The sequence below is a fragment of the Chrysochloris asiatica genome, unplaced genomic scaffold (genome assembly GCF_000296735.1).
Source record: "Chrysochloris asiatica unplaced genomic scaffold, ChrAsi1.0 scaffold00029, whole genome shotgun sequence".
Classification (NCBI taxonomy): Eukaryota; Metazoa; Chordata; class Mammalia; order Afrosoricida; family Chrysochloridae; genus Chrysochloris; species Chrysochloris asiatica.
In genome coordinates, this window is record NW_006408547.1 from 8822240 (window position 1) to 8836009 (window position 13770).

Sequence of the window (13770 nt, forward strand, 5' to 3'; positions counted from 1 at the left end):
CAAATCAGGCTGCAAACCACAAGGTCAGCAGTTCAAACCCACCAACCACTCCTGGAATACCCTATACAGGGCTGTTATGAGTTGGAACCAACTCAAAAGCACTTAACAATACATATAGATATATATTCCAGCTGCTTAAAAACCCTATCCAGGCAGTCAATGGCACTTAACAACAAAAGCAATGCTACAAAAACATAGTTGTATAAGAATCCAAATAATTCACCTTCACTTATTTAACCACATACTCAGTAGGTAGCAAGTGAGAATGTAATATGTCAATGATGGACACAAAGATGAAAATTATGAATACTCTTTCTCTAAAATTATTTATAATCTAGTGATTATAGGTTATTATGAGTTGGAACCAATGTAATAATACGTAACAGCACTAACAACTGCAGTGATCATAGTTTTATAAGTGATTATGTATCATTTGGGTCTGTTTGAAAACATAATTGCTTGGTGGAGTTTTATAAAATTGCAATGTCGAAATGATGGAACTAGCCTTGAAGATAATTCAAATTCTGTTATTTTACAGAAGAGCTAAAGTAGGCCTCCTTTATTCACTTCATCATCTAAAGGAATTTGTAGCTGAAGTGGGATCATGGGATGCTATAAACAAGAACTGGACTTCTGGTATGGCACTTTATGGTCAGCACTGGACTGTGAACCACAAGGTCAGCAGTTCAAACCCACCAAGTCCTCCTCAAAAATCCTATACAGAGTCATTATGAACTGAGATCAACTCAACACCACTTAACAACAATAATACGCAAGAATATCCCAGATTTTGATGAAGAATCCTCAAACTCTCTTGAACACAAACCAATGAAATATTTATTGCAAAGACAAAACTAAAATTTCATTCAATCTTACCCTTTCTTTCAATCAAGAACTTGCCTACATTGCAACTTGATTTTCATATTAAATGTTAAGTGTCTAATTAAAAAGATGAATTTCCTTCTCTAGTACTCTCCTAGAATACCATGATAAAAAATAAGGAATCATTTTTGGTTCAAAAACAACAAATACAAATGAGATGAAATCCTGAATCCAGATATATATGAACTATTTTATTTAACATTAATGAAAACATAAATCCTAAAATTCTGCTGGAAGCTGTTGGAAACCTGAAAAATCTAGAGCCTAGTGGGAACATTTGCTAAATTTAATAAAATCTCTTCCTTTTAGTATATAACCATGCAACTCCAAGAAAGAAAGGAGCTCAGTAAAGGAAGACTATAAGGAGCTCTGGTAGCATAGTGGTTACAAATCAGGCTGCAAACCACAAGGTCAGCAGTTCGAAACTACTACCTGTTCTGCAGAATAAGGAGGCTTTCTGCTCCTGTAAAGATTTACAGCCTCAGAAACCCTGTACAGGGTCGCTATGAATTGGAACCAACTCCAGGGCATATAACAACAACAACAACATATGATAAAACTACTAATAACTATCTTTATTAACTCAAATTAAGTGAAATGCAATGATAAAATTTACTTGAGTCAAATATAAGGAAGTAAACACAAAGGCTCAACTCAATCTCATGATTGCACAAGATCAATTACCAGTCATATTCTTCATGTGAATTTTTGGAATGGATAACATGTTTGTCTCTAGGAAATTTCATATGTATTCATTTATCATAAATTTGAAATATATTTATGATTTTAATAATAGGTTAAGAAGTTAAGATATACTTATGCCCTTTAAGAGCAACAGATTTTTAACTGAAACAATTTTGAGGTAAAATGACAGACATTTCATTCAGTAGTTCATTTCTTAAACACCTATCATGTACAAGGCAATACATAAGTACATTTGTTGAACAGATGATTCTATTTCTACAAATAAAAGGCATGAGCATAAGGGTCTAGAGGAGAGAATACATGAAATTCCCATTTGCAGCCATTCTTTTTTTTTTTTTAATCATAGAGTTGCTTTTATAACTTTTTTCTATGACTGCAAAAAATGGCATTAACCATTCTCCCCACAGTGCTTTCTACTTCTCATCTGAGTTTGATAATTCATTGCAGTGGTCACACAGAACTCAGACACCATACTCACAGTTAAGGAGTTTACTAGGAAAGGTAACAGGTTACAATTCAGGGTAAGAAAAGTTTGTTGTTGTTGTTAAGTGCCATTGAGTCAATTCTGACCCATAGCTACCTTGTATAGGGTTTCCAAGGAATAGCTGGTAAGCTTGAACCACTGACCTTGCAGTTCAAACTACTTTGCATTCTGATGCATTAACACACAGCACCACACCAGGACTCCAAGAAAGGCTTAAGGCATGGTTATTCCAGTCAGTATAGGCTCTCCTCTCACTGTCCAGCCAATGTCACAAATCTCTTTCAGGACGGCTGATAAATGCCCACAGGACACTCCACTCCACCATAATCATCAGTCCAATGGAATTTGGCTCTAGCTCCATAAGTCAGCAAACCTAGCCCCACCGATTAAGTGCCTGGAGACACCACACGACACAAGCTAACCACTTGCTGGAAGTCACTTAGCTTTACTTGCTCTGTGGTCAGAAAAGTTCAGCATTCTGACTCTTGCTCTGCTACTGGTCCTCTGCCACTACTCTTGTATCACAGCTTTCTGACCCTGAGTTTAGGAAGTTCAGTACACAGGGATCTTGTGGTCCACAGTATGCATTCCACTCCTGGCTCTTCTTTGATGGAAGTCATATTCTCCACCATCCCTCCCTATCCCCCTGCTTCTGAGATGACTCATTTTAAACCCAACTGTTGTTGTTGTTAAGTGCCATCGAGTTGATTCCGACCCATAGCGACCCTGTACAGGGTTTCCGAGGGTGTAAATCTTTACGGGAGTAGAAAGCCTCATCTTTCTCCCATGGAGTGGCTGGTAGTTTCGAACCGCTGACCTTAAGGTTTGCAGCCCGATTCGTAACCACTACGCTACCAGAGCTAAACCCAATAGGAGAGTATAATTAACCAGTCCCCTCATTAGATTTCCAAGTGTTTACAATCACAATCCTGGTAGCAATCAGTCATAAGTAAATCATGTCTTCCATCAGCCTTTTCCCCTACTTTCTCTAGACTGCACTCATCAGGAAGGAGCTCTGTTAGCATAGCGGTTATGAATCAGGCTGCCATCCGCAAAGTCAGCAGTTTAAGACTACCAGCAGTTCTGTAGGAGAAAAATGAGGCTTTCTGCTCCCAAAAAGATTTATAGTTGCCGAAACTCTATACAGGGTCACTATGAGTCAGAACTGAACTGACTCCATGACATATAACCATCACCACATTTCTCAGGAGGATCTCTGGTGACATGGTGGGTTACATGTATGGCTGCTAACCACAAGGTCAGCAGTTTGAACCTACCAGAAGCACTGTAGGAGAAAGATGAGCTTTTCTGATCACTTAAAGATTTATAGCCTCATAAGCCCTATACAGAGTTTCTATAAGTCAGAATTGACTTGAAGATACAAAAGCACCACTACCAGACCTATAAGGAAAAATATTACAGGCAGAAGATATATTAACTAATTCCTTATACCACAGTGATCTTTCAATGACCTTACATTAACAATTAGAACACAGGATATTCAAAATATGAATCTAGGAAAATTGGAGGTCATCAACAATGAAATGGTACAATAAATATCGTGGACATTACTGAGCTAAAATGGAATGGCACTGGCCATTTTGAAGCATACAATGTTTTGAAACAGACATAGTATGATTTACTATGCCAATAAGAGGAATGGTGTTACATTCATCATCAAAAACAGTATTTCAAGACAAATCTTGAAGTACAACGCTGTCTGTGATAGAAAAATATCCATAAGCCTACAAGGCAGACCAGATAATATAAATATTATTCAGATTTACACACCAAACTCAAAAGTCAGTGATGATGAAATTGAAGAATTCTTCTAAATTCTTTAGTCTGAAATTGACTAAACATTCAAAAAAGATGCACTGATGATTGGAATGTGAAAGTTGAAAACAAAGAGGAAGGATCAGTAGCTGGGAAAATATGATTTTGGTGATAGAAATGATGCTGGAGCTCACAGGGTAGAATTTTGCAAAACTAATGAATTATTCAAGGAGTCCTAGTGTGGCTCTGTGGGGTAATGCACTTGATGGCAAGGTCGGTTTGAACTGTAAGGATGGTGGTTCAAATTCATCAGCTGCTCCTCAGAAACCCTATTTGTTGTTGTTGTTATGTGCCGTAGAGTCAGTTCCAACTCATAGAAACCTCATACAGGGTTTCTGAGGCTATAAATCTTTACAGGAGCAGAAAGCCTCAACTTTCTCCTGCAGAACAGCTTGTAGTTTCAAACTGCTGACCCTGAGGTTAGCAGCCCTATTCATAACCTTATACTGGGTCAAAAATGACAATATTTATTACAAATACCTTTTTCAAACAATATAAAAGGTGACTATGCACATAGACCTCACCAAATGAATATGCAGTAAGCAATTTGTTCATATGCAAGTTCAAACTGAAGCTGAAGAAAATAAAAATAAATCCACAAGAGCCAAAATATATCCTTGTTTACAGCCCACCTGAATTTAGAGACCATCTTAAGTATAGCTTTGGTGCATTAAACACTAATGACCAGAAGAGTTGTGGGATGCCATCAAAAACATCATACATGAAGAAATCAAAAGGTTATTAAAAAGATAGACAGAAAGAAAAGATAAAAATGAAAGACAGAAGATATTCTGAGACTTACTGTTAAATTTAGAGAAGCTAAAGTGACCAGAATAAGTGATGAACAAAAATAACTGAGTAGAAAATCATAGGGTAGCTCAAGAAGATATGTAAAGCATTATCTAATAATATATATTATATAATGAAATTTGCAAAGACCTGGAATTAGAAAACCAAAAGTTAGAAAATATGCTTAGCATTTCTGAATGAGCTGATGAAGAAAAAAATCAAGCCTCAGTTTGCAATAATGAGAGACTCTGTGGGTAAAATATGGAATCCTGGTGTGGTGCTGTAGAATAAGCACTGAACTGCTAATCATGAGGTCAGCAATTCAAACCTACCATTTGGGTCTTGGAAAATATATAGTGTCATTATTAAATAGAACCAACTTGCCAGCACACATCAACAATGGTCAAAATATTGACTGACCCAGTAAACATCAAAAGAAGATGGAAGGTATACACAGAGTCACTAACCACAAAGAATTGGTCGATGCTGAGCCATTTCAAGAGGTGCCATATGATTAAGAACCAATTGTATTAAAAGAAGAAGTCCAAGCTGAACTGAAGGCATTGGGTCCAGGAATTGATGGAATAGAAATCAAAATGTTTTACCAAACTGATACAGCTCTTGAGATGCTCACTCATATTTGCCAGGAAATTTGGAAGACAGCTACCTGAACAACCAATTGGAAGAAATCCATATTTGTATCCTTTCCAAAGAAAGGTGACCCAATGGAATGCTGAAATTATTCATAGCAAATGTGAGTAAAATTTTGCTGAAGATAGTTAAAAAGCAGTTGTAGCAGTGCTTCGACAGGGAGCTGACAGAAGACATTCAAGCCAGGAGCTGCCAGACATTCAAAACAGATTCAGAGGAGGATGTGGGATCTGACATATCATGATGCTATTAGATGGATCTTGGCTGAAAGCAGTGAATACCAGAATGATGTTGGCTTGTGCTTTATTGACTATGTAATTGTGTGGATCATAACAAACTATGGATAACATTTTGAAGAATAGGAAATCCAGAACACTTGTGCTCACGAGCAATCAGTACATAGGCTTGGAGGCAGTTGTTTGAACAGAACAAGGGATGTTGAATGGTTTAAAGTCAAGAAAGTGTGCCAAGATTGTATCCTTTCATCATACTCACATAAGTCTAGATGCTGAGCAAATTATCCTGGAAGCATGATTATACTAAGAAGAATGTGGTATCAAAATTGGAAGAAAACTCACTGACAACCTGCGGTATACAGGTGACACAACATTGCTGGCTAGAAGCAAAGAGGAATTGAAATACTGATAAAGATTGCAACCTTTAGTATGTATTACATCTCAATATAAAGAAAGTGAAAATCCTTACAACTGAATCAATAAATAACATCATAGTAAATGGAGAAAGTATTGAAGTTGTAAAAATCTTTATTTTTCTGGGATCCACAATCAATTGTCATGAAAAAAATAGCAGTCAAGACATGGTACAATGTATTGCATTGGGCAAATCTGCTGCAAAAGACCTCTTTAAGGTGTTAAAGTGCTGGAATTACAGTTTGAGGTCAAAGTGTGCTTGACTCAGGCCATTGGATTGTCAATTACCTCATACATATGTGAAAGTTGGATAATGAATAAGAAAGTTGCTAGAAGATTCAATGCATTTTGATTACATTGTTGGTGAAGACTATTGAAAGTTCCATGGACTGCCAGAAGAACAAAGAAATCGGTTTGGACGTATAGCCAGAATACTTCTTAGAAGCCAGAGTGGCAAAACTTCATCTCTTACACTTTGGATATTCTGTTAGGAAGGACCCGTCCCTGAAGAAGAACATCATGCTTGGAAAAGTGTAAGGTCAGCAAAAAAGTCAGTGACCCCAATGATATGAGATTGACACGGTGGAAGCAATGAAGGGCTCCAACACAACAGCAGTTGTGAGGATGGCACCGTTTGGTAGGAGTTTACAAAGACAATGACCAGAAAGGACAGTAAATAATATAGCACACTGCAATGACCTTCTTCCCTAGTCAGAGAGTTACAAATGTTCCTTATTATTAACTTGTGCTCTCCTGAAAATGTATATGATATTTTGGAGAAGCAACTCCAGTTCAACATGAATCAGGGAAAGTAAAGTGGACCAGGGAATGCAGACTACGACACTATGACTGCCACTTACTATGAGTCATTGTTAGGTGCTGTTGTAACTCATAGCGACTTCATGCACAGCAGAACGAAACACTGCCCTGTCCAGTGCCAATCTCACAATCATTGCTGTGCTTCAGTCTATTGCTCTTGCCACTGTGCCAGTGAGTCATTGTTGTTGTTGTTAAGTGTCATCGAGTAATTTCCGACTCATAGTGACCCTGTATAGGGTTTCAGAGGAGTGGATGGTGAGTTTGAACCTCTGACTTGACATCACACCGACTTTACAGTCCAGTGCTTATCCTACATTACCACACCAGATGGCATAGAGGGCTTGAAAATGACTTGTCTGGTGCAGATGTGTCTAGTCAAAAGAGCAAGGGAAATGATACTTAGATTGAACCATGAGAGAGAGGAGGAAGATTTATGTTTTAGATATCATTTGTTTTCTCCTCTATCCCGTTAACTCCAATGGGAGTTAAGTCCTAGCAATTCTAGTTTACATCACTTGAGCCTTGGCTGCTCTGGATATCAGATTTTCATGTCCTGAAGTTTGTGATTCTATCTAAGTCTGGACATAGCAGGAGTAGCCAGACATCCTTGATCTTGAATGTTGTGAACTGGTTTCCTTAGAGTGCTGTAACAATAAGGGTCCAAAATTTTCAGGCAGGTATCTGGTTGATTTTGATAATGATTATTATTCTTAAAGACAGCTAGCTTGGATAACCTAAGGTTGTTTCCAATGCACAATTAAATAACAATAACGTAGATTAAATACTATTAGAAGAGAAAAGGTTTCTATAGAAAAAGCAGAATCATATACTTTAGGCTGGGGTGTCAGGGCAGAGGTAGAGAATGTAATCACAGAAAGCTTTCAAAAACAATATACTTGCAACAAATACTGAAGGAAAGACAAGAGGTAGCCAGATGAGGAGTAGTGGGGTCAGAGATCTGCATAACTGAATGCCTATGGGCAACAAATTCCAAAGGTATTATGATGGTAGGTGATAACCAAGTCACAGTGGACTAGAAATTAATATGCGGTAGTTACATATTTTATTCTAAGATAAATGAGACACTTGTTGTTATTGTTGTTAAGTGTCTTTGAGACCATCCTGACTCATAACGATCCTTTATTGGATTTCCAAGGAGTAACTGATGAGTTTGAACCACTGACCTTGCAGTTCAAACTGACCTTGAGGTCAAGTGCTTATCCTACAGCACCACAACAGGACTCCAAAAGAGACAATACTGAAATAAAATTAATAGAAAGTGACATGATCACTTTCTATTAATCTCTATTATGGAAGTAATTATAATAGAAAGTGACATACTTTAGAAATTTTATTTCCCTTCTATGCTTACTTATGAAGAGAACAATTATATACTAAATGCTAATATCCTCAATTTAAATCCTATGATCTGAGAAAGTTATGTTGCTAGTAATAAGATTAGTCTGAGGCGGTACAAGTTAAAATAACTATGGAGTTAACATAGTCTGGAAATTTTTTAACCTGAAATTTTTACAGATTGATTAATAATTAATATGCTTCTCCTGAGGCCATGGATCTTAATAGGAGGGGGCCTTTAGGGAATATTTGGCAACATTTGAAGACATTTGTGGTCTCATATCAGGGATATTATTGGCATCTAGTTGACTTGTAGGCACTAACAAGTGCTTAGAAACCAACAATATTACTAAATTTCCCATAAAGCACAGGAAAACCCTCCAAAACAAAGAATTCCCCAAATCAAAATGTTAGTGTGTCACTGTTAAGAAACTGTGCCTTAATATGTATTTATCCAGCCCCACAAATTTATTCAGCCCAAAATGTCAATAGCAATGAGTTGAGATGAGAGGTCTTGACCTGACAAAACCAGTTCATAGTGCCCTAAGGCTTCCCTTGCAGGCAAAGGGATCACTTCTTTCCAGCACTTCTGCAAAGTTAAGCATGTGCTAGCCGTCCTTGGCAGGACTGATAAAATTCACACCCAGTTTTTGGTTGTTCAAATAGAAAACCCTCCTTGAGAATGTCAGATAATTACCATTGATCCAAACATTCTCAAGTTGTTGTTGTTAAGTACCATGGAGTCAGTTCCAACTTATCGGTGGTAATCATCTAGTAAACTAAAACAAAAGCAATGATAAAAATTAAGTAAAAATATGGTCAGTAATTATCAAAACAGATGATACTAGAAACTGTTGTTTTTTCCCCCAGCATGCTTTTCTCTGATCTGTAAAATACATGTATGTTTATTTGATTAATAAGGATGTGCAGATATGAACATGGACAAGTTTATTTTAAACTTATAAACCATACTTTATATATGAAAATATATAGGGACTATCAAAGACTACTTTTTTATTTGTAATTTATAGTTTTACTCATCACTGATTATTTAAAAGTCCTGGGGTGTTGCCATAGGATAAGTACTGGACTTCTAACCACAAGGTAGGTATTCAAATTCACCTGCTGCTCCTTGGAAGCCCAATTATCGTTGTTGTTACTAAGTGTACTGGAGTCTGTTTCGACTCGTGGTGACCCTGTATAGGGTTTCCAAGGAGCTGCTACTGAGTTTGGATCACCAAACTTGTGGCTCAAACAGACCTTGTTCAGCAACACACCAGGACTCTCAGAAACCCTATTCAGGGTTGCTGTGAGTCCGAAGTGACTGACTGGTACTTAACAATAATAAAATCAGATTAATAGACTATTATGAATTTGCAAGTGGGCTAAATATCCCAATTTAAACTATGAAATAGAATTCACATTATTTAATTGGTAATTATGGTAAGTTAGTTTATATGTTAAACTAAGACAACTTATTGTGTTACAAACTTTGATCTGTCTTGATTTCCACAATCCTATTAAGGGCACTGGAGTCCTGGTGTGGCGACATGGTTGATGTGCTGGACTGCAAGGTCAGTTTGAACCTCAAGGTAGGCAGTTCAAGCTCAGCAGCCGCTTCTCGGAAACCCTATACAGGGTCACTATGAGTCAGAACTGACATAACAACAACATAAGAACATTATATAGAATAATATGTGGACAGCATGAAATTATCTTAATTTTGGTCTCTTTCTAATCATGCTTAGAAGAAAAATAATACATGATTTCTGTGCTATGAATACTTTGTTTCTAGATTACGTATATATGCACAAATATTTATATATACATACATATATACACATGTGTAGTGTGTGTGGTTTGTTACTAAGTGCTGTCAAGTCAGTTCAGACACACAGCATAGGACTTCCAATGAGTGGCTGGTGAGTTTGAACCACCTACCTTGGGGTTCAAACTGATCTTATGATCCAGTACTATCCTACAGGACCACATGTATTTATTTGTTGTTATTGGGTGCTATTGAGTTGGTTCTGACTCATAGAGACCCTATGCATTGCCCTGTCCTGTGCAATACCCATAATTGTTATGTTTGAGCCCACTGTTTCTGCTATTGAATCAATCCATCTTGGTAGAGGTCTGTCTCTTTTCAATTGACTCTCCACTTTTCCAAGCACGATGCCTTTCTCCAAGAAATGGTCCCTCATGACAATGTGTCCAAAGTAAGAGAGGCAAAGTCTCACCATCCTCACATCTAGGGAGAAATTTGGCTGTACTATTTTCAAGACAGATTTGGTTGTTCTTCTGTAAATCCATGGTACTTTCAATATTCTTCACTGACACCATAATCCAAATGCATTGATTCACTGGTCTTCCTTATTCATTACCCAACTTTCACAGGTATATAAGGCAATTGAAAATATCATGTCAGTCAGGCACACTTTGTCCTCAGACTGACATCTTTGCTCTTTCACATTTTAAAGAAGTATTTTACAGCAGATTTTCCTAATGTAGTATGTAATTTGGTTTCTTGACTGCTGCTTTTAGCATTGATTGTGGATCCAATCGAAATGAAGTCTTTGAAAATTTCCATCTTTTTTCTCCATTTATCATGATGTTATTTATTGGTCCAATTGAGAGGACTTTCATTTCTTTACAGTGATGTGCAATCCATACTGAAGACTGTAATCTTTGATATTCATCAGTGAGTATTTTAAATCCACCTTGCTTTCAGCAAGCAAGGTTGTATCATCTGCATATCATAGATTATTATGAGTATTCCTGTAATTCTGGTTCCAAATTATTCTTCAAATAATCCAGTTTCTCAGATTATTTGCTAAGCATATAGGTTGAATAATTATGCTGAAGGCATATAACCCTGATGCACAACTTTCCTGATTTTAAACCATTCAGTGTCCCATGTTTTTCCTAAACCACTGTTTGTTTCTTGATTTATGTACAAGTACTTCATTCCAGTACAATGAACTGTTCTGGAATTCTCATTCTTCTCAATATTATCCATAATGTATTATGATCCACTTAGCTGAATGCCTTTGCATAGTCAATAAAGTGAAAGTAGAGGCAGGGCTTGATGGTGGATAAGGTAGAGGTGCAGTGAAGTTCTCCATCAGCAATACCACAGAATGCCAGGTGAAGTGAGTTCAGGGCAGAGCTCCAAAACTCTGAACCACATATCTAGGAATATTTTTAAAGTTTGAAGGCTTATAGCTAGTGGAAATTGTAGTGTAAGTAAGAAATCTCATACTTTATAATCTGCCTGGCTCAGCAGCCCAGAGCCCACAACTTGGGTGATACCAAACAGCAAGACCAAGAGGGAGAGCAAGCAGACCAGCCAAGGAATAATGCCAAAGGAACCTCAGAGCAAAGGTGGACAATATATGTTGACAGTTTTTCTTTGTTCTGATTTTTTTCTGGTATCTGTTCATTGGCCTCCCACTGTTTATGCACCTCCATTCTGGTGATTAAAGGAGGGAGTTGTACCTGAGCCAGTGGACACCCCCCACCTCTACCACTGGTGGGTTCTTCTGCCTCATACTTGCACAGATATTCTCAGCATTTAAAGTTATAGGCAACCACCTCAAAACAGCCACAACCATCCTTGAACTGTAGACTAATGGGGAAAAGGACAGAACAAAGGGTATGGAGCCGGACAGAGAGTTTAGAAGCAAAACAGTCCGAAAATTAAATCCTGAAAATCATAAATACCAACAGTGGCATCTTGAAATTTATCTGGAGGCCTTGAAGGCAAGCAGCTGGAAAAGGATATTAAAATCATACTCATATTAGGCTACAGATTTCTTTCTTTCTTTCTTTCTTTCTTTCTTTCTTTCTTTCTTTCTTTCTTTCTTTCTTTTTTTCTTTCTTTTTTTCTCTCCTTCCTCTCTCTCTCTCTCTCTTTTTAATCTTTGGAGGACTCTTTCTCTCCCTATGTTACCAAAGAAGAGACAGAAATTTCTGCCATATAGTCAAGCTACAATCACACACTATAAAACCCCACAATCCAGGCAAGAACCAATACCAACTGCCATACGCCAGGGAGGCAGACAACATCTGCGAAAGTTACTCTGAGTAAAGCAATAAGAAGAATGAAAAGGGAAGCTCACCTCCTGATCACATCTACCTGGAGGCAATCAGAAAGCAAAAAAATACCAAAACACTCAAGTATTAAGACCACAGATAAACACTAAACATGTCCAAGAAGCAAAAGCAGATGACCATATCAACACATGTCCAGAAACAAGATAAAATATCTGAGATAAATGATCTAGAGGTAGACGTGGACTACATTCTGAAAGGAGAGCAAGCCTTGGAAATGCCTGAGAAGGAACTGAGAAAAGTAACTATAAAATTTATCAAAACACTTTACAATGGAGTTGAGAAAAATAAGGAAGAAGTTAGGAAAGCATTACGGGAACAATCTAAGATAGATACAGCGTGGGGAAAAAATAAAAACCTACAGAAAGAGGTCAAAATGATCAATAATACAATATCAGAAATAGACAATACACTGAAAGGGCAAAGGAGTAGAATAGATGAGATGGAAGGCAGAACTAGTGAGCTGGAAAACAAATCTCTCAATACCACTAAGATAGAAGAACAAACAGAAAAAAGGATAAAAAAATCTGAAGAAGGTCCAAGAATCATGTTGGACAACATAAGGAGAAATAACTTAAGAATGATCGGTATTCCAGAAGAGGAAGAATCACGCAAGTCCACAGAGGAAATAGTTGAAGAACTGCTGGAAGAAAATTTATCTAACAGCTTTAAAAGTGAAAAGATAAACATTTAAGAAGTTCAGTGAACACCAGGAAAAATAGACCCCAAAAGAAAATCACCAAGACATATCATAATCAAGCTTTCCAAAATCAAAGATAAGAACAGGATCTTGAAAACAACTAGGGAAAAGAGAAGCATTACATACAAAGGCAAGCAATGAAGATTAAGCTCAGATCTTGCAGTAGAAACCACGCAGGCAAGAAGGCAATAGGGAGACATATATAAAACCATGAAAGAAGGAAAAAAAAAAAAATTGCCAACCAAGAATCCTTTATCCAGCAAAGCTATCACTCAAATACAACGGTGTAATCAAAACATTCCAGGATAAACAAAAGCAAAAGGATTTTGCCAAAGCCAACCCTGTGCTACAAAACATTCTAAAGGAAGTTCTGTGGTCTGAAAACCAACAATAACACAAAATAACCAGAGATTGACTTACATGGCAGCACCTTCCAGAACTAAATTGACAGATGGAAGAGTCAAGAACAGAACAAACTCAGAGAATCTGGGAGTTCAGTCTATCATCAAAACAATTAGACTGTGAAAGAAGGTAAACACATAAGAACAGATCCAGATGATGAGAAGTTCAGGTAGATTACAGGATAAAATAGACTGCTTTAAATGGAAGGAAAAGTTAATGAAATATAAGGTAATTTCAAAGAAAATTAAAACCTTAAAACATTTACTGATGAACAAAAAGCACAGCCTTCATTATGTGTTACATCTCAATGTAAAGAAAACAAAAATCCTCACCACTGGACTAATAAACAACATTCTTATCAATGGAGAAAAGATTGAAGTTAT